Source organism: Rhipicephalus microplus, chromosome 7 (assembly GCF_043290135.1).
Source record: "Rhipicephalus microplus isolate Deutch F79 chromosome 7, USDA_Rmic, whole genome shotgun sequence".
NCBI lineage: Eukaryota > Metazoa > Arthropoda > Arachnida > Ixodida > Ixodidae > Rhipicephalus > Rhipicephalus microplus.
This window is the reverse complement of record NC_134706.1, coordinates 70,432,009-70,454,651: the sequence shown is the minus strand read 5'-3', so window position 1 is coordinate 70,454,651 and position 22,643 is coordinate 70,432,009. Positions and strand designations below refer to the sequence as shown.

The following is a 22,643-nucleotide window of genomic DNA, read 5'->3' as shown; positions in this document are numbered from 1 at the left end:
CCTTTTTTTTTGTGACGGAGGGCCAGCGTACGCGCTGAAACGCGCATGCGTCAAAGCAACGCAGTGTGGCGCATGCCTGCGAGTATTAGGCAGTACCGGAACCTGGCGTGGCAACGCCGTCGTGCGACGAAATGAGCGCCAGCGAGCACGCGCACCACGTCACGTCAAAATGTGTTAGCGCATTGACAGCAAATTGTAGTCATGTTCTCGCAGGACACGATTCTCATCGTTATTAGGTTTGCACCAGAAGAATACTTTCATCATCCATTCAAGTACCGTAATACTAAATTTTGTATATGTGACGCTAGTAAAACGGCCGTGAGCGTATCATGAGTGTGGCATGTAGTCATGTTGTTACACGACACGCATCTCATGTTTACACCAGTATCATACCTTTGCTTTCTATTCACGTCACGTAATACCAAATTTGGTATAAGTGAATATAGCGAAACGGCCACCAGCGCACGATGAGCGTGGCATGTAGCCTTGTTGTTACATGAGACGCATCTCAATTATCATGTTTGCACCAGTCACATACCTTTGTCATCCATTCACGTTTCGTAATACCGAATTTGGCATATGTGACCCTACTGAAATGGCCGCAAGCGCATCATGAGCGTGGCATGTTGTCATGGTATTACACGACTCGCATGTCATGAATTTCTTGTTGGGATCTGTTGCTTGTGTTCCCTATGCAATCATGTAATTTACCCTACCATTTTTGCATCATGCCCTGTGAACGGAACTGCTGCAAGAGCTTCAGGACCAAGAAATGTAAATCATATGACATGCGTATTATGATTTTCATGTAATGACTAGTCAAATATGTTCTTCGTACAGTGATGTCATATCATACCAAGGTAGGTATCGATACCACTACCGAAACGGCCAGGAGAGCTAAAAGTCGTAGGCGGCTAGAGATAGACAGATAGATAGATAGATAGATAGATAGATAGATAGATAGATAGAGAGATAGATAGATAGATAGATAGATAGATAGACAGACAGACAGATCGATAGATAGATAGATAGATGGATATATAGATAGATAGATAGACAGACAAACAGACAGATAGATAGATAGATAGATAGATAGATAGATAGATAGATATACAGATAGATAGACTAACAGATAGATAGATAGATAGATAGATAAACAGATAAATAGATAGATAGATAGATAGATAGATAGATAGATAGATAGATAGATAGATAGATAGATAGATAGATAGATAGATAGATAGATACGCTCAAATTTGCCGAAGTTCGCTTAAACGTGCTTCGTGTTTAAAGGTGTACTCTTGCAATCGTAGTGCCCAGTGACCTAGGCGTCTCGTAAGGTCCTTGAAAAAGGAGAGCCACACTGTAAGGAAAAAGATTACTCCAAGGGCGGAGTAAAACGCTTGTCTTCTAGCGTCTCCCTGTTCGGAGCAAGTTTTGCTTCGGACCTCCCGAGCAAAATGTTTTGCTCAAGCTCGCCGGAGAAATTCTGTGGCACATTCGCAATACTTTTAAACAATGTTTCACTCGGGCCGACCAGAGCGATTGCGTGGCGCCACCGGAGTATATTTACTGTCATTTTACCCCGGCGGGCTGGACTGATTACGTAGCACCTCCGGAGCAGTTTTCGCGGGTGTTTCACTCCCAACACTTGGAGCTTTTGTGAAGTACCTAAGGAAAATTTTATGAATGTACTTACTTCGTCCAGATGTAAATTCAGTAAGGTGGATGCTGATCGTTTCACGCATTGGTTAGATGACGGAAGTTTTTATTCTGATAAAAGCACTGCAGAGGTACTGTGTATTCTTTTCCACACCGCTCTAGCACACGAAATTGAAGAAAACATTTGAGTTCTTAGTCTTTCATTTATTCTAAATCGGCTGCTGATCCTGGATGATTACGCAGAAAAAGGAGACAAGAATAAACAAATTGCAAAAAAGCTACCAAAACAAAACACAATAAGACAGATCAGATGAAATCAACAGCACTCAAGTTTGAAGCCCAGTGCTTCAAAATAAATCCCATGATGCTGCAAAACGATGCACGACAAGCGAAGAAAGCGTGGCCACCGGGAACAACTATTCACCGTCCCCGAGGGACCATCTATCAGATTCATTGATAACGCGAGGGTTGAGCTGATTGCTTCCTGCATAATTTAGAAAAAATACCTATACATGAGAACTGCAAATCATGTGAGAGGCACGAAAACTGTGAACTCAAAAGCCACGGGCACTTTGTATTTTGCGAGTCTCTGAGAAGCAACTACTAAAAGTGACCACACATGGGCCCACACATATACACACACATACACACACAAGGACAGGATGAGCGTTTAATATCAAGAAGCACATTCGAGGCAATCCGGTGTGAGAAAGCCGCGACATGATAAAAACACACTTCCTTGACACGAATGCAATTCAAAACTGGCCACTGTTTTCTATATATTTCTAAATTGATAGCTCTACCTTTGCCTAATATTCAAAAGCAATTTTTGACAAAAATAATGTTATTTCGGTATCCGCAGGTCACGAGATCAATTCCCGGCGGTGGCGGCTGCATTTTCAATGAAGGCAGAAATGTTGTAGGCCCATGCGCTCAGATTTGCGTGCACCTTACAGACCCCCAGGTGGTTGCAATTTCCGGAGATCTCCACTGTGGCGTCTCGCATAATCGTATGGTCGTTTTCGAACGTGAAACCCTACATATCAATCAGTCAATCGTATTTCGGTACTCTGGTAGTCGGCATCAGCATTTCCCCTCCTAATGATTTCCTAATTTTATCAAATAATTTCGACTATTACAGTCGCATTTTAGTACATGCTTATCGTCATACTTTAAGCAAAGTTAGCCATTACAGTTGATGGTTGCGGCCTGTTTTTAAGGAAAGCCTAGCTTCGTCTCCTTTCTAAAATAATTTTCGAGAAAAGTTGCCATTACTTTATTTTTAACTTGCACTGCCGGCTCTGTTTTAAAACTTCTCGTTGTGAACATATTTCCAAGTAGTTATTGTATGAGCAAGTATTTCCTGAAGGCTAACGGCTTCAAGCACAAAATAAGGAAAAGTTCACTACAACGTAACAAAATAAATAAGCAATAAAAGGCACGAACATTAGGCTACCTAAGCCAACTGCATTTTCACAGAACTAGGGGAAGGCCGACCTCTTGACTCAACTGAAAGTTCTGTGCACACGTTTGGTGGCCCCAGAAGGTGATGCACGTGGAAGCATCACGACGAGCCTCCCAAGCTTGAAGAAATTTGCTTTTTCTCTCTCCTATTCGCAAGCCAGTGTAGTTGCATTTCCCGAGTCAAAATTACTTCTCATCACTGTTCACATTCCCGTTTTTTGCCAAACAAAAAAAGAAAACTGCAGCCACAGCCACAGCAGCACGACTGGAAACATAAAAAGAAATGCAGCAGAGGATAGTAATCTTTCTCATCACCAGCGCATAAATTACGGATAGTTTTTCGAAGAAGTGCCTTCCCTTTGCTCTGTATCTTTCGCTACAACATCCCCTCCGTCTTAGAATGGTGAGCCGGGCTGTCATATGGGTTAACTTTACACTCCCCCCCCCCCTTCTTTCACAGAAATGTCGAGCACTGCACGACTCGTTCTGCCAAGCAACCCCTCTAATGTTTTCTTTCATTTTGCATTCCTTGTCTCTAGTATCGTCAGTTTGTTTCGCCGCCCTATTTTTTTCCCTGAAAGCCCAGGGTCCCCTGAAAAGTCTTGTATACCTCTAGATCAATATCTCAGATATCATATACAACTAAAATACCTTTTTCTCAAATATGAGTGAGTGTATGCGTTCAATTAGTCTGTACCATTTACATTGTCCTACCTCAATTCACTACATTTCAATAGAATTAACACTACTTTTATTTATTCACGTTTCATTAGTCAAGCTCACAAATTTTATCGAAATAATTTTTACGCAGTGGTAGACCTTGACCTGGCGTTTATTGACATACGAAGTAGACAAATGTTACCTTTTATGTGTACTCACAAGCCCAAAAATATTTTTTAACAAGTTAGTTTTACCTATAACTATTATTAACCTTTGATAGATTCAACCTGAAACTATGGTATTTTTCTATATTGCAAATCTAATCAGCGCTTCAAATATTACCGCGACTTGATTCAATTTATCAAAGGTGTTATGGCATTAATACTGCACAATAAAGAACCAACAAAGGAAAGTGAACAACAACAAGCGCTTGTGATGTTCACTTTTTCGCGCTACATTTACGCCATAATGAATCAGTGCCAACTCACTCACCTCTGTGTTTTGCTGTAACGAAGTTATGTTAACAAAAAGAAAAACGTAGTTCAAACAACGCATTATTAGAATTCCACCAATTTTTCACTGGCGTCTTGTCAAATCAGCCAAATATTGATTACATGTTTGATTTATCTATCCATCATTATCCAATATTAGCCCTATCTTACAGGAATAACACAGGTAATTCAATGAGAGCTCACTCACCATTTTTTTTGCCGCACCAGCGTCCGCGGGGTCCTTAACACTCGCAAGATCTCAGTGTGTCGTTCGCTGCCAGGAACCATTAGACGATTACCGTTTGCACAACTTCTTTCTGTCGTTGATAACTTTCGTTGCTGCTTGTCGCTTCTGATATCCAGAAGGTTCTCAAAATGATTTCCTTTTCTACAACGCAGTGGAACGCTTCACACAATCATCACTGCACCGGCTTCGTCTGCGCCATGTTAGCTTGTGGGGAAAGGCCTCCCGGCGAAGAGGCTACTTAGGTCCCTCCTCGAACGGTCAATGCTTGCCAGTGAGCAATGACCCAAAGCGATTAGGGAGCTTTCACTGAGACAAATAAAATGAGCGGGAGCATAATCAGGGGAGTGGCCCCGATTCGCTCTGGTTTCCTTCGTCCGGTGATCACCGGAGGAGAATGCTAGAAAACCAACGTATTTGCTCCGGTAGACTCCGGTGTGAGAGAAGTCACCAGAGCAGTGCGGGCGCATCCTTCTCCGATTCCTCCCATATGCGTGTATTTTTGTTTACAGTGCAGCAAAACGCATGGTGGTCGAAAATAACTCAGAATTGTCTGACATACAGGTATGGTCTGAACTTCGGAATAGCCCACACGAGAGCTAAGCACTCGCGTCTTGTGATCGAATCATTTAGTACCGAGCGCGACAACTGCCGCCGGTGGGTAATGTCACGGGCTGAGTAAATACCTGAGAATGACGACGACGACGAGCTGATGGGAACGCGATGTATGGCCCTGTGGATGCCTGGGCACAAGTCACAAGCTATTTCTTTGCGGCTACTCCTCATCTGATGGTTTTTCGAAATAGATAGCGTTATTTCTGCTTACAGGTGTCCCAGCTCGTTAACTCTTCTTGATGTATATCGTACCAGAGTTTTGCCGTGCCATGCAAGTAGAAGAGGTTGTTCGCCAACATAAGTGTGGGTTTCCAATGATTACTGCTGCGACAAGCTCATACAGAACAAGCCAGTCATCGACGTCTCCATCACTTGTACCATTGAATGAGTCTGGGTCACGAGGTTGCACCACAATGATCAGCTGCAGGGTTAACAGATCATGTTGACATTGAGTAGCCCGATCAGACATCGTGGTAGCTGCGATGCACCGTTCGCTGCGAGGATCGGATTCCTGGGGCTGTATAGCGAGTTGTACTGCGCACTTTCACCAATGATGCAACAAAAAAGAAGATTTGCGATGATTATATTGGCGTGAAAATGCATGCAATGCTGCTGCTGTCGGTGTGTGTTCCCCTCAGGACTTCGTCGTCGTAATTCTAAGGTACTTACAAAGCCTGGAATATATATATATATATATATATATATATATATATATATATATATATATATATATATATATATATATATATATATATATATATATATATATATAGGTATGGGATATGGCACAACGAGAGCATTGTCAAAAAGGATAAAAATATTTATTTACCAACAGTTTCGGGAGGGTTCCTCCCTTCATCAGGGGATGAGTTATACTGACATGAATTTCCAAACTTCGTTGCTGCCGCGTCCCTCTCGCCTTAAAACATGTTTGCGAGAGTGAGAGGAAACTGAAAAAAAGGAGGGAAGGAGAAAAAAAAGACAAAAGAAAGAAAAGAAAGAAAGTAAAAAAGAGGAAGAACCACTGTCAACACTGAGAACGAAACCAACTGTCCGTGTACGTTCATATACGTTTCTTATCACGTGCTGTTCAGTTCTCGACGTGTGTCGGGCCACGCAAGGTTGTCGCCGCGGTGCCGGGAGGGTTCATGACGGCGTGCGTAAAGAAAGTGTTTCCCCGTAATGGGTCAGTCGGCATGCGGCGTGCCTAAAGGAAGGGTCTCCCGTTAATGGGTCGGTCAGCTCTTTTTACCTTTAATCTTCGTCCGTTTCCCTTCAATGGTCATCAAGTGGTAGGCGAACGAAAACACTTTGTATGTGCATGTGGAAAAATGAAGAAAAGAAAAAAATGAATGAAGAAAAAACGAAAACAAGAATGGACAGTGTAAAAAAAGCATGGTCTCCAGCTATTCATTCAATAGCTGGAGACCATGCTTTTTTTTTCTAACTGACTCGTACGTGTACACTGTCCATTCTTGTTTTCGTTTTAATAAGTTCACGTGCTACGTGACGCCAAACATGCTAATAAGAGTGTTTTCACACTCGTCGTTTGGCTTATAGATGGCGCTGACTGTCACTCCTACTTCTAAATTCATATATAAACCCCAAAAAGTGGATGGAGGGAAGGCCGCTGCGGTAGCTTAGTGGTTAGAGCATCGAACACGTTATTCGAAGGTTGCAGGTTCGATTCCTGCTCACGGCTGGGTTTTCTTTCATCCACTTTTCTTTCTTCTTTCTTCTTATTTACATTCCATTGGTTCTAATAACTTCCCCTGTACATTCTTTGGCATAACTGTCTGTTAGATCTCATTATTATTGTGTTGAAAAACCGAAAAACGAGCCCTTAGGTATACACTTCTTTCCCTTATTTCATTGAACGAGGGTCTGGTACTGGCAGACTTGGTGTGTTTAGGTTGTATAAGAGGGACAATTAATCAGCTGCCCGCTCATAAGTTCACGTGCTACGTGACGCCAAACATGCGCATAAGAGTGTTTTCACACTCGTTGTTTGGCTTATAGATGGCGCTGACTGTCGCTCCTACTTCTAAATTCACAGATAAACCCAAAAAAAAGTGGATGGAGGGAGGGCCGCTGTGATAGCTCAGTGGTTAGAGCATCGAACGCGTAATTCGAAGGTCGTAGGTTCGATTCCTGCTCACAGTTGGTAATTTTTTCATCCACTTTTCTTTCTTCTCATTTACATTCCATTGGTTTTAATAACTTCCCCTGTACATTCCTTGGCATTACTGTCTGTTATATCTCAAGAATATTGTGTTAAAACACGGAAAAACGAGCCCTTAGGTATACACTTCTTTCCCTTATATATATATATATATATATATATATATATATATATATATATATATATATATATATAAATATATATATATATATATATATATATATATGCATACCAAAAAGTGGAGAACAGGAGAAACCAAAACTTTTCATTTTTCCTACGTTTCAGCTGGGGACCGGCCTTCATCCAGGAACTTTTCTCTGATGAAGGCCGGTCCCAGGCTGAAACGTAGAAAAAACAAAAAAATTTCGTTCTGCCTGTCCTTCAATTTTTCGTATTTTTCCACTGAATCCAAGGACACCTTCTTTTATATATTTATATATATATATATATGTGACGCTATGAAGAATGGGAGACGTGGCCTGGCTCATAACCCATGTTTATTCCACCTGCACTTCTTCCTTCTTGACCTCTACTAACCATCACTTGATACGTCACACGATTCCCCCTCCCCCCGAAAGAAGGCATGGATTATGCACAACAAAAAGTAAACAAGGAGAGGTTGAGAAGTCACAAATGTCAAAATGCACAATTGGCCCCGTGGTGTTCCGTAAACTCGCAAAACTTCAGAAAAGAGTGCAGCAGTCCGGTTAACGCAGGAGTTCTGGTGGGCGAGGCTGATGGTTGCGTCCTGGATAACACAAGAATGCTTTGGACGTGGAGATAGCGGAAATCACAGCCGGCATTCTTGTGAAGAACAAACGAGGTTCGAACACCTTGCAGAATGGAAAGTTCAGATATCGTAGGCATCTAATTCTTCGTCGTGGCACAGGTCGTGCAGGCAGCTTGCGTGCGCGTTGATGGAGGTTGATTGGGCGCTGCCTGTGTTTCTGCCGAGTACAAGGGGTGCTTTTGTGGCTTTTGCAAATTTTTCTATGGCGATGTCGCAGATGGTTTGATGGAAGGCACATTCTTGATCTTTGGTGGAGAATGTATCCACCACGATGGGCCTTTTTGCAATGTTCTTCAAGCCTTAAGAGTGCACTCAATAAAGTTTTGTTTCGCCGTTGACAATGTTGAAGTATGCGTTGACGTTGTAATTTCTTCGTTTCGTCAACTTGCTTGTGGTGTGACATTGATCGTGTTGCACCAGGATTCTTAGCGAGTCCTCCGCAGGCTTCTACGACGCCAACCAATGCAACTGTTTCCGGCGCAAGATAATGGGGCGGGTTTGATGCACTTGAATCTTCTGTATTTATAAACCGTTCATTATTGGTCGTTGCCTGAAGCGTACTTATGTCATCAGAAGTCGCACCTGCGGTTTTGTTTTCATTATATGCAGTGAGGTTGTATACTGTATTCACGTCGCTTCGATCTTGTAATTGATGAACACTCGATGCTTCTGCAGAACACTTTTCTTCACAAGATGCTGATTGTGAATGCTTCTGTCTCTGTGGAACTGCTGAACTGAATACTTTGAACAAATGAGATTCCGGTGAACATTCGTTGTCTGGGTTGGTTTCGTGCAGATTTACTAACTCGTCATGCGTAAATGCTACGATCTTGTGAGGTGCTTCATTAGGTTTATCAGTAAAGTTGATGACAGGAGATGGAACTGCTGAGCTGAATACTTTGAACGAATGATGTTTCTGTGAACATTCGTTGTCTGGTTTGGTTTCATGTGGATTTACTAACTCATCATGCGTAAATGCCACGCGTCCGAAGCCGTGTGGGCCATGTGTGCGACACGAAGCATCAAGTGATTCGGGTTGTTCAGTAATACCTGAAGTATTATGGTGGCGTAAATACATTGGAAATGCCGATTTATTTGCCCGTGAAAAATCCAACCGTAAGTCTCGTCTTTTGGCAAAATGGTCTACATTCCTATAGGCATACGGTGGCATTACCTTCTCTGCTGCGACGTGCAAGTCCTTAGTTGGTGTTGTAATGCGTGAAGTGTATTTGTACGAGTCATACGATGGTACAATGGTGGAATATTTACTCCGAAGTCTTGTTTGGGAAATACGCTTACTGCGGGAAGACTTCGCGTAACTGTGATGGTTGAGTTGAAGAGACTTCAGCTGATGAGGTATGTACAGGTCTTCATCGTATTCTTTGAAACGGGCGATCATTTCCTCTTTGACTTTTTGCCATGACTCGTCGTTCTGGAATATGTGAATTAGATAAAATTTAAATGCCTCACCGGTGACGTAGTCGCTGAAGTTCGTAACCATCTCCCGTTCCGACCAAGATGCAGCGGTAGTGTGGAACTCGAACAGGTTGAACCAGTCCTGTACAGGTCCATCGTCCGCTGCTCCGGTGTACTTGGGGATGGGAAGGTCGTCTGATGCTGCTGTCATGATGCTTGGTGGTCATGGTGGTCCACGTTCGGTCACTGCGTCTCGCTGAGGTCTTCGATGACGATGGCCGGGCGATGAAGTGGTTGCGAGGTCTTCATCCTGTCGACTTGTGTGACGCTACGAAGAATGGGAGACGTGGCCTGGCTCATAACCCATGTTTATTCCACCTGCACTTCTTCCTTCTTGACTTCTACTAACCATCACTTGATACGTCACATATATATATATTATTTTACAGACAAGGAAAGTGTTGGAAAAGTTATTAGACCAAATTGTACTGTAGTAAATATAAAGAAAGAAAAGTGGATGAAAATCTCACTTGTCGTGAGCAGAAACCAAAACTGCAACCTTCGAATAACGTGTTCGATTCTCTACCACTGAGCTACCATGGCTACTATCCTCCCAGCCACTTTATTGGGTATATATGTGAATTCAAACGCGGGTGTGTCAGTCAGCACCATCAATAGTCATAGAGGCGAGTGTGGCACACTCTTTATGAGACCGTAGGGCGTAACGTATCACGTGAACTTTTTCCTGCCCACGGAAAGATATGTTTTCACCCTCTTTTTTTTTCTTCTCACTTACATTACAAATGGCCAAATAACTTCCCCAATACCTTCCTTGGCATTATTGTCTGTTAGATCTCATTAATAGTGTGTAAAACACGAATATACACTCGTTTCCCTTATATATATATATATATATATATATATATATATATATATGTATATATATATATATATATATATATATATATATATATATATATATATATATATATATATATATATCGCAGTGTTTGCCATCGGTACTTGCCAATACCTGGAGGGTAAATCTAGGGGCGAAAAATATTCTGCGCCTTATAAGCAGTCGTACGCAACAATAATGCGTGGAAGCGAGTACACATCCTTCCGGGTTATTTCATTGAGGCGCGATAGTCGACACAGAATACTAGGGTTCCTTCCTTCTTGCGCACAAGCCCCACAGGAAAGGACAGGAGCTTTGGGACGCCTGAATAAATTCTCACTGAAGCATGTCAGCTACTCGTTCGTTAATATTTTTGCGATCCGGCCTGAAGACTCGATAGGGTTGTTAGCATAACGGAGCATGGGAACCGGTTTCGACGTGATGAGCAACGCTCTTCAGGCAGCCTATAGTAGACCGGGCACAATCGAAAGATGAGCGGAGGTCATGCCAAAGAGTCAGTTCACTGCGATACGATGGAGATAAGTAATCGGCGATCGAAGGGCAGAACTTATCTAGGGCTCAAGACGTCGAAACAGGTGACATCATAGCATTTATCTCAAGATAGCGTTCATCCTCAGCGATCTCCAGGGAACTCAGGAGGTTGGCGCCTTGTACACGCCCCACAGATTTCTCTCGAGGCAAGGTCACGGTGGTTGTGAGTGAGTTGGCAACGAGCATTATCGTCGCACCGTGTTTAAGTGAGAACACTACAAAGGCAAGTCGTAAGCCTCGGCGACGGAGGAAATACTCTGACGAAGTGGAGAGTGCTGCCCCGTGTGGCGCAGTTGTTAAGAAGACAAGGGTTCACGTGCGGGGAGGCATATCTCTGTCTTCCACGACAACACGTTTGTGAGGAGGAGGATCCTTTGAAGGAGAGAACTTTAAGGGTGTGAGAGGAACTTCCGCACGAGAGCTGTCTATGATGGCACTATGGCTTGAGAGGGAGTCCCACACGAGAAAAAAATGTCGTGGGAGCAGGAGGGTAGCACAAAAAACTAGTTAACGTAGAGTGCGTCCTGAATGGTAATTTTCGCCTTGTACACAGATGATGGCGAAAAGCACTGGGAGCTAGCAGTAGGGGACATCAGTCTTCACAACGACGTCGTCAGCTTCTTTAGCTTGCGGCACAGTGTCTCAGGGATGAAGGAAATGGCAGCTCGTGTGTCAATAAGCGCTACGGCGGCGGTCATTTTGGCAACAACTTCAAAATTGGGCACTCTTAAGCTTCACCTTTAAGAGTTGAACACGATAGCGAAATCCGGCCCCTAGCGCGCGTTTCAACCACTAAGTGCATACTTATTGATAATTTTGCAACACAAACAAACACGCACACAAACGCGCGCGCGCGCACTAGTGCGAAATATCTATAGTATTGTACATGTTTTCGATCTATTTACCAGATTTTTTTAAAATATTTCATTAAAATATTGTAGTGTGATATAGTCACAGGGTACTGAATTATGAACTGCGCGTATGCTTGACGCTTGTATTCGTAAATGGTCACAATTTGTCGTCCGTCTTGCGTTAGTTATCTGGTGAATTGTTCGACTCGTTCTCCTGGCGACCTCTTCAGACGGCCCGCCGGACCACCACACGTATCGCCTTGTGGTCGGTGGCATGGCTTTTGCAGTACTTCACTTTTTTAATGGTGTCTTGAGAAAGAAAAGCTTTGTGGTGGTTTGTTGAAATGGCATTTTCTTGGAGGTGCATCAAGAGTTGAACAATGCTTCACAGATGGTAGCACATTATATAGCGTTTGCTGTCTGCTTGATCAACGCTAGTGGAAAGGCATGATATGTTTTCCACTAAATGGCCATAGTTGTCCACTTTTAGAGCTGTTTGAAAGTTTCGTGTGTTTTTAGCGGCGATGGCTGCAGTATTCTTGCATTTTTTTGGCGTAGTTTATTGGCCTCCCAAGTGCACCTACAAATTGTCCAATTGGCTTGTTTCCGTCGTGACACCTGTCGAACAGAATGCTTTAAGAAAACTCCTTCAACTACTTGGCATTTATGTTGTGTTTTTTTTCTTTGCCGAAGAAGCTGCAAGTTATATCGTTACTTCCTGGTAGGACACCCACTAGCCACGCGAATGGCCCCAATTCAATCCTCAATGGGACTGAAATTGTTATTCTTTATTTTATTTTGCTTTTTCAATTTTTGGTCACAGAGAATTTTTCACTCACAACCAACGGGGCCGACGCCAACCGCGCAATTTCTACAAAATGAACTTTATAACGCTGCAAGATGCAGGCTGGGCAAGTTTTATTACGTTCATAATTGAAAATAAAGGTAAAGCGCACTAAAGCAGACCGACAAAAGAGGCTGGCAAGGACAGTGCTTGCTGTCCTTGTCAGCTTCTTCTGTCCACCTGCTCTTTAGTGCGCTTGAACAAAAAACTTCTCTAACGCACCACGTTAATAACATTTCGCGGCAAAAGGCATGAAGGCTTTGGGCTGTCTAACTTGCCCCCGGAGCTGCAGCTATCAGTTTGCCTCCTCTGTAGCAGAGCGGTGACGCATGGGGGACAAAAAGCGTCGTCGAGGAGATGGGAGTCGGGCAGTGGAGGAGGAGGGCCGGTTATCCGAGAAGGGAGTCATTGGTGTGCTAGGGGGCGAGGAATTCGGTGTGGTCATTGCATTGAAAAAGGAAGGTATGTAGCAGCGGCAAATGTGACAGACTTAGCCAGCGACACCACAGGTTCGCCACACGTCTGGATGGCGGAAAAATGGAGGCGAAGGCGCTGCGTAGCAAAGCGGCGGTGCAGAACTTATTGACGGTGGTGAGGCGGGAAACGGCATCGCAGGGCGGGCATAGAGTGAAGGCTACTAAGGTGGCTCAGAGGTGATGGCAGCTTATGTAATTGGCGCCGAGGTGGGCTGAGAGACGGGGGAATTGTTACGCCTGTGAGTCCACACCGAATGTCATCGTCTCTGCAAGGAATATCTGTGTCAAAGCCAGCGATCGAGCCCGCCTGACGCGATCAATTCAACGACGTCATCAAGCGGTGGCGCCGGTCTGTCTCGCAACGCACAGCGAGCACCTTCAGCCCACGCGCCAGATGAAGCAATCAGCGCCCTCCAGTCTGGCGATTCTTACGCAATGCGTGGCAACATTTCTCGTCTTTGGGTGCAACCACGCGCAGTGGCGGGTCCCCGTTGGAGGATTCTGACATCACGGCCAGCGGCCCTTCTGCTTGAACCTTGGTGACGCAAAAATCCACCCGGTGCCTATAAAAAAGCCAAGCAGCGCGTAGCCACCAGTTAACCTATGCGGCAGAAAGAAGCCAACGGATGCGTGCGACAGAAGACATCTCGGCTCTTCGAATCCCTAAGCTGTCGGCCCCAGTGCCGAATTCGTAGCGCCTCTATTTCTATGCTTTACCTAAACTTTGCCTTATCTCACCGTCATCTCGTCCGCTCGTCTATCAGCTCTGCGCAGAAGCAGTCACGAGTTTATTAAAACACGCTACCAAACGACTGGTGACTTTGGCGGAGTTCGGAGCAGTAGCGTCTTCGGGACCGTGTTGGTGTCGCACCTTCATAACTGTGGTTGGCAGCCGCGGGATTCGCCGGCCTCAGCAACATCGATGCGGTGAGTGCCTGATGTTTTCCACTCAGTTCACCAGACTACTCTAGTACAGGTTATAGTAGTTCAGAGATCGTCTATGTGAAGCATAAGTGAATGAGCTTTGATTGTTTTAAACCAAGTCAGAGCGCTTTGAAACCAGAGGTAAGGTGGAGGATGTAAACACGGCAGTTTTGAAAATTGCTTGCGCGTCTTGCAAGTAGATTATAGTGGGTAGAGCAAGTAGATTCTTAACAGGGAAAACAGCAAGAGACTGTTGTGAACGATGGAGAACCTTAAAGCAAAGGAACTTGACGAAACCTATGAGGAACGTGGCATTACTTTGGGCCGTGCGAAACGAAAGCAAGCGATGCTTGAGATCATGAAGGACGAAGGAGTGTCGGCTAGGAAGTTGATGAGGACTGGCCGGATATCAAAGCACGCCACAAGGAGGCTCAAAAGCGAGCAGCAGAAGTTCGCAAACGTGAAGAAGCTGAAAGGCGCGAACGTCGCGAGCGTGAGGAGGCCGAGAGACAGGAGCGCCTCGAGTTGAAACGATTAGAATTGGCAATCCTACAGTGTTCGCAGGCGCCTTGCGTAGCGTTTGCGACAGTTCAAGTCAGCGGTTATAGAATTCGGGACCAACTGCCACCGTTCTTATTAGGCGAGGACATGGCTAAGTATCTCGTCAAGTTTGAACACGTCTGTGAGCGAAATGCTTTGGACCGGTCTCTTTGGGTGCAGAACCTGTTAGCTCTTCTTTCCGGCGAAGTGTCTAAGGTGATAACGTGCTTGTCGATGGAAGAGCTTGAGAGCTATGTCAAGGTTAAGGAAGTGCTCTTGAGACGTTATAAGTTATCACCCAAGGCCTTCAGGCAAAGGTTCCGGTATGCTAAATATGAGAATGAGTCACAGGTTGACTTCGCATTTCGTCCTAAAGCCAATTTTATTGAATGGTTCAAGGGCGAACGTGCTAATGACGATCACGATAAATAAAGTTGTAAAATGCATTGCATTGGAGCAATTCTACCGTGGCATTGAGGAGGATGTCAAACTTTGGCTGCAGGGCAAACTTGTTGAAGTGCAGCTAAACAAGGCAGCACAGTTATCTGAGGAGTATTTTACTAGCCGAAAGTTGCAAAGCAAGGCAGTGTGCGTTGAAAAGAATGAAAGGAAAGAGGGCTTTTCAAAGAAACCTGATCAATAGGAACTAGCTCCACACCGTAAGTTCAGGAAGGACCCATCTCTTACGAAGGACACTGTCGGGGAAGAGCAAACGAAAGCGAAGAAGTCAAGTGAGGTTCCTAAACAACACATTGACACCACACGGGCGTTTGAATTGTGGAAACTGCTAGTCTGCTATAAATGCAAAAACAAAGGGCATATCGCGATAAGCAGTATGAAAAAGTTTGCTTTTGCAACAATCCAAGAATCGGAAAAGAACATGCGGTTGTTAAAGCCGTACCTCCGAGAAATTAGTGTGAATGGGAAAACGTGTCGAGCACTTCGAGCACTTCAGGCGTTCTCCATCTTTCGTTGGTCTTTCTGGATGACTTTACAAGAAAATGCAGCAGACAAGTTGTCGAGGAGCACAGGGCTTGCTTACCAATCGCTACTGTTGTCATTGAAGACCCGTTCGGTGAGCTTCGCACCAAAGCAGCTGTGTCGGCCGCGCTTCCCGATCGTTTTTCTTACCTATTTTCTGAAAACTCAGAGCAGCTTCTCGAGGAGCAGGGTAAATCGATCTCCTCCAACTTAGCGTGCATGTCCCTCACGCGATCGCAGGCGTAGATGCTTACGCAGGAACTTGATTTTGTTCAATGTGGTGAAACACCATCTGCATATACTGGTGATCTGTGAGATATTGGCGGCGAGTCGAGGAAACCTCAGACAGAATATTCTCCGTAAGAGTCATTTGAGCAGTCACTCGAGCGGCCTGTCGTCGAAGCGACTGGCGCGGTCTGTGTAGGCAGAGGAGACAACATGGCACCATTGAGTCAGAGCGAGAGGGGTGCAATGCTCTCACCTGTAGCGTAAAGTTGGAATGAGCCGTCGAGGGTTGATCGAGAAACGCTCATTAGAGAGCAGCGCCCGCACCTCTCGAATAAAATACTAATGGAAAGCATAAACTTAGGAAAAAAAGAAAACAATGTTTCCTTTTTTGAGAAAGCAGGGATCCTGTATCGGAGCTACACAAAGCGCAAGGTTGCAAGTAGGAGCAGCTCTTGGTGCCACAAAAGTATCGTCGCCAACTATTGGAACAGGCACATGAAAACGCGTGGGCAGGGCATCTCGGCATAAAAAAGACCAAGGCTAGAGTTTTCCTTCAATTTTATTGGTCTAAAAGCTGGGAGGATATCCAAGACTTTGTACGCTCATGCGACACTAGTCAGTTAGCGAGGAAATTCACGTACAAGTGGAAGGCACCCAAGAAGCTTTTGCCAATTACCATACAACCTTTTTGGCACCTAGTAATTGATATCGTCGGGCCATTGCCAGAGTTAAGGCAAGGTTGTCGGTAAATCCTGATGGCCCTCTATGTAGCCACAAAATTTCCGGAAGCGTTACCACTGAAGGAGCTCACTCCCATCTTGTCATGGATGCGCTGCCATCTATATTTCCACGCGTCGGATTCCCTTCTGAAATCCAATGCGACAATCGTAGTGCCTTCACCAGCTGCCTTACCTCAACCTTTTTGGATAAATGTGAAATGAAGGTAGTGCACAGCTCGATCCATGAGCCGCAATCTAGTCCGGTAGAGCGTATATATTCTGTTCTAAAACTGATACTCAGAGCTTCTTGCTACGATGACAAATGTGACTGAAAAACGTGTATTCCTCCCGCTATGTTCGCTTTGAGATCGGCTATTCATGGGAACACTTGCTTTAGCCCTGCAGAACTTGTGTATGGCAGGAGTTTCAAAACACCATTGCGAATGCTACATGAGTCCTCGGAGGGATTTCATGAGGACCTTAGCGTAGTTCCGTATGTTCTAGACATCCTTCAAAGGCTGAGAAAAACGAAAGATCTTGTGGAAAGCCACATGAAGGCTGCGCAAGTGTTGTCAAAGAAGTGCTACGACAAATAGGCGAAGAAGCGCACCTTTGAATTGTGAAGTCAGTAATGCTGCTGTGGCCGTTCAAAAAGAACAAGCTTGAAGTTCATTGGGAAAGACCCACCAAAGTAATATTGAAGCTTTCTGATACCAACTATGAAGTGAATTGAGGAAGGCAGCCGAGCAAAATTTACCACAGTAACTTGATAAAATCATACGTTCAACGTCACGCGGTTTTACATCTGCTTTTCAATGCTTCTGAAGAACAGGGAGCAGAAAATTTGACCTCTAGTGAGGTAATCAAAAAGGGATCGGGGGTAATCTTGAAGGTGTTGAACATAAAGCCTAGGTTAAGTTAAGTCGAGAAGAAGGACCGGAGAAGGATTGTTTCTGAGTTTGAATACGTGTTTTCGTACCGTCCCGGAACACGACGGTGATTGAACAAGATATCTAGCTAACTTGTGAGGAGAAAATCCGTAGCAAGCCGTATAGATGTTCTCCTCAGCAAAGGCAGATCATGAAAGAAGACATCGATAAAATACTTGGGTTGGGAGTCATAGTACCAGGCGAGAGTGGCTATACTACATCCCCTCTAGTATTGGTTCATGTGCCGGAAAAAGATCCGAGGCCATGCATCGATTATCAGCGTCTTAATGCCATAACTCGATACCAAACCTGAAGGAAAGGGCAGAAACTGTGTTAGAGTCTAGATATATTTCCACGTTACACCTCGTGCGAAGGTATTGTCAAGTGCCCCTTACATATCACGCAGGCCACTATGCCGCATTTGTTTCTTCATTCTGAACGTATCGTCCACCTAAGCTGAGCTTTGAATTGAAAATTGCGCCCTTTTGCTTTTCAGGCTTAAAAGACCGCGTTCCTAATGGTCTCTCTGAATTCGCTCTGCCGTATCTTGACGATGTCACTCTCTTTTCAAACAACTTAGAAAAACATGTCAAGTATTTAGGCATCGTGCTGAACAGGTTGAAAGAAGCTGGTCTTACCGTGAAACCTAATAAATATCACATAGTTTGTGGCGAGGTTTCATACCTCGGGCACGTTGTGGGGCGCGGCCGGCGTAGACCTTCAAAAATTAAGGTACCCACCGTCGTGAACTATCCACGTACAACAAAAAAGTCTGAGATAAGGGCATTCGTGGCCCTAGCTGGGTACTATCTGCTTTACGTGCAAAACTACTCTAGCATTGCCAGCCTTCTAACTGACGCACTTCAAAAGTCCGAGCTGGTTAAAGTAGTATGGGACTCAGAAAAGAAGAATGCGTTTTGCAAGCTAAACGAGGCCCGAAGCGAAACGCCCATTGTCATAGCACCCGAATTCTCTGAGAGTTTTGTCGTTTAATGCGACGCAAGTGAGCGTGGCATGGAATCTATATTTTTCCAGAAAGACAGTACTAGTAGCGAAAAGCCAGTTTTGTATTTAGGTCAAAAACTGTGCGGCAGAGAAGAGACATACAGCACCACTGAAAAGGAATGCGCTTGCCTCGTGTGGACCGTTCAAAAGCTAGCCTGATTTGTTCTCGGTTCGAAGTTTGTAGTCGAACGGACCACTGTCCTCTAACCTGGTTATATAACATGTCGCCTAAAAGTGGCCTTTTACTGAGTAGGAGCTTGACACTCTTACAGCACAATTTTGACATTAGATACAAAAAAGGAACGTTAAGCGCTAATGTAGATGCATTGACCCGTGCGTTTTAGTTAGTACATTCTCCACATTTCAGTCTCTCGCTGGCGAATCGGGGCAAAATTTTGTCCTCATCAATGCCTTAGCTGAGTGCTCTCGTCCAGAGTGATCTCCAGGGGCCAACTTTATGTTGCATTCTATTTCAATACTTTATTGTGCGTGAAAAGTTTTGAGTTATCAATTTAAAAGCCTTGTGTCCCACATGCGCCTCTTGATGTAGAGGGAACAAAATTTCGATAAAGACGTAGCCAGGTATATGTTGTACTATTCTTTGTCTGGTGTTCTATTGGGTAACCGAGGGCACTTGCTTGTGTCGTGTGTTGTCTGTTGTTGAAGCGTTCTTAAAATGTTGGAGAACCATCGACAACTGCTGAGACCAAAAACCGTCAAAAGAGACGAGTGAAGCTGGCTGAATAAATGTGGTGACAATTCAGTGGAGCTGGGATCTATCCTTAAGAAGGGGATGTGTTCCAGAACTGAGCCTAGAGCTACATTCTCCCCATGACCCTGGAGGCCAAACTGAAGGGACCTGGCGAACGAGCGTACTCGACATCCGAGCCACGTGAAAGCAGCTCGTCTTTAAGGCGCAATTTCTCGCGGCGGGGGTGCTATTACGCCTGGGAGTCCACTGCCTATAGAAAAGCACTCTGTGTCAAGGCCAGCGATTGAGTCAGCCTGACGCAATCAACTCAACGACGTCATCAAGTTTGCGTCGGTCTGTCCGCAATGCACAGCAAGCTCCCTCAGCCCACGAGCCCGATGAAGCAATCGGCGCCTTCCAGTCTGGCTAGTCTTACGCAATGCGTGGCAACCTCCCTCGTGCTTTGGTGCCACCACGCGCAGCGGCGCTTCCCCATTGTAGGATTCTGACACCACGGCCAGCGGCGCTTCGGGTTGGACGTTGGTGACGCAAAGATCCACTCGGTGCCTATAAAAATTCCAAGCGACACGTCGCCAGCAGTTGACCTATGCGGCGAAAAGAAGCCGACGGATGCGTGCGAAAGAAGACATCTCGGCTGTTCGAGTGCCTAAGCTGTTGGCCCTAGTGCCGAATTTGTAACGCCTCTATTTTTATTCTGTACGTAAACCTTGCCTTAACTCACCCTCGGCTCGACCGCTCGTCTATCAGGTCTGCGCAGAAGCAGTCGCGAGCTGAGTAACACATGCTACCAAACGGCTGGCGACATTGGCGGAGTTCGGAGCAGTGGCGCCTTCGGCACCGCGTTGGCGTCGCGCCCTCGTAACAGCATAGAGCGGTGGCAATGATAAATCTGACGCTTTGTCGGGTGTAAGGAAAGGACTTAAAGACGCCGAGGAATGTCAAACCAGAACTGAAGAAGACGAGCGGAGGGCAGGTGGCACGAAGGCGACAACAAGAAATGAAGAAGAAGAGGAGAAAAGGAAGGTGCGGGACAAGGCACGTGCGATTACGAGGCAACTGTGCGCCAATCAGCTGATGACCAGTGGTGGCCCATAGAGGTGGCGTGCCACGATTGGGCCACGTGTGATCATGACGCGGCAGTAGGCTTTATGGCTGGGGACGAGCCGGAGCAGCGGCAGACAGGAGACAGCGGGCCGAAGCGGCGGACGCAGGCGATCCAGGTTCCGGCCTGGGAACGCGGCTGTCCACGCTACTGCCATCGAACTACCAGCTGGAGTGACGTTGCCGGCACGAGTACTGCATCTCGGGGCGCGGCCTGGCCTGCTGTTTTCTTCCTTGCCGAGGACATCGCGGATCTCGCGAGGCGTCTCCACGGTCAGCCGTTCGGCACAGCGACATAGGTGGCCTGGCTAATGGTCACGGTTGCGCCGAGCATCGCGTCTCGACGCAAGCTGTTCACTGGACGGGCTGGCCATTCCCCGCATGGAGCATCGCGTCTCTGATGCGAGTTGACTGCTCCGTAGCCGCACCCGTGCCATCAAGCGCCGGTGTCACCAGAGCGTCGCACATCGGCAAGGGACGAGCGAGACGTTCTGCCGGGCGAGACGCGGGCGTGTGTACGGAGGACCACGGAGCCGGGCAAGGTTTAGGATGGCCGAGGATCCAGGTGCCAGGGGAGTTCTGGCTGAATCGAGGATCGCCGAGCGGCGCCGAGCCGTACCGAGCGACGCGCCAGACTCGGACGTAAACCGCGAGCTCATGAGCTGCAGTGTGCACCCTAAGGTACCTGACGGTGCCCTGGCCAAGAAGAAGGAACGTGGGAAAGAGAGCTCGAGGGTTGAGGCCACGAAGGCAGACGAAGCGGTGCGCCGCTCGAGAGGACGAGTTCCTGGCAGCGTTCCTGAGCCGGACGTGGGACCCGTACGTGTCGGCCACGGTCAAGCTCCAGTGTGTCTGTTCGGGGTCGAGTCCGTCGGCCTATACAAGGTCCAAGGACGGGGCCTGCTGAACGGCTCCTGTCTGGGTGCAGTAACCGGGAGCAGGTTCGTGGGCGAGGCCTATCGGGTGTGGTCCTCGTGAGCCGTGGCCTGATCCTGGACCTCTGGAGTTGCGACCCTGACTGCTGGGTTGGCCGCGACGTCCAACTCAACGGCGCTGCACACGGTAGCGTATCCGTGCGCCGTCAGCCGTTCCACCCATGCCATCAAATAAATTGTTGATGGTAATCCTTTCCTGTCCGCCATCGACAAACATAGTGACGAACGTTCCTTTAATCATTACATCGGCTTTCCCCACAAGATCCCTCTTGGCTGCTTCTTCTTGCCCGGCAACTCTACTTGCCGAGCCGGAAGGTGACTTTCTTCTCCGGGAAGGGTGAAGCTGGCTTTTACCTGTGCTGATTCAACATATAACGTTATGTTCGGCGCATTGGCCGTGGCTTGTGCACTAAACATTAATATATTATAGTCCTCAAAGAACGAACTGAATCTCACTAGGCCCTAGTCGTCAGGAGATGGGCCATGACCACAAGGCGCCTTGCGCCAAACGATAGGCCATTCATCTTTAGAGATGTCAGCAGCTTCCAGACGTACGTCAGTGTCAGGGTACGTCCACTTTGTGTGCCGTGACATAAGTTACTGCGCCATAGGGCGGTCCTTCTTTCACATGACAGGCTATAAGCGTTTCATACGCAGTGAAGGTAGTCATTGCATTGGCGGGTATTTTCTTAGTACCGTTCCAGGTGCTAGCCGCTCGTGCCGGCACACCTGCCACACCCAGTGGGGGTTGAATCAGTGAATGCGATGCTCGTTCAGCATACGCTTGTGTGTGGCAGTGGTTCTGGCACGTGCATTGCGGCTACCCGAGCAGCGATTGGAAAAGTCCTTAGGTGAGGGTCAGGGTACGTCTGCGTTGTGTGTGGTGATGCAAGTTGATGCGCCAAAGGGTAGCCCCTCTGTCGAGTCTTATGACCCGTGGAGGCGAAAAGACAAGCCATGACCACAACGCGCCCGGCGCGTTGAGATCGCCCACTTTGCCAGGGTGCGCCCACTTAATGCGTTGTGACAGAAGTTACCATGGCGAAGTGTAGCCCCTTTGTCATGTCTCTCTAGCTCGTACCCTGGGAGGCAGGCCGCGTCTGTGTGGCGCTGAGGATGCCCCCCTTACCAGCTTGTGACCGTCTGTCCAAAACAAATCTTCTCTCTGACGAGACCCTGGGAGAAAGAAAGTGCCAGGACCGACTTATGGGTGATGATCTGTCCATGAGTTACGTGACACTCTGGGACAAAGTGCCTCAGGGCACTGCGTCTCCTTCATATCTCACAATAGCACCAAAATTGTCGTCGTCGGTGTGCCACTGGTTCACTCTTCAGTGTCGGCATGTGGGCGCGAAGTTGGTCGGATCGGAGTCGGCACGGCCTGGCAGGGGCTGTGTGATAGACTCAAGGGTGGTTGGATAAAA

The 22,643-nt window shown here is 46.4% G+C and overlaps 1 protein-coding gene and 1 non-coding gene across 8 annotated transcripts in view; both read left to right on the top strand.

The window, feature by feature from the left end:
- Nucleotides 1-22,643, top strand: part of LOC119179190 (uncharacterized) — a 226,675-nt gene that overhangs the window by 122,888 nt on the left and 81,144 nt on the right. The window lies entirely within an intron of this gene.
- On the top strand, nt 7,227-7,299 carry TRNAT-CGU (transfer RNA threonine (anticodon CGU)). Its single transcript has one exon. It is a non-coding gene; the product is annotated as a tRNA-Thr (tRNA).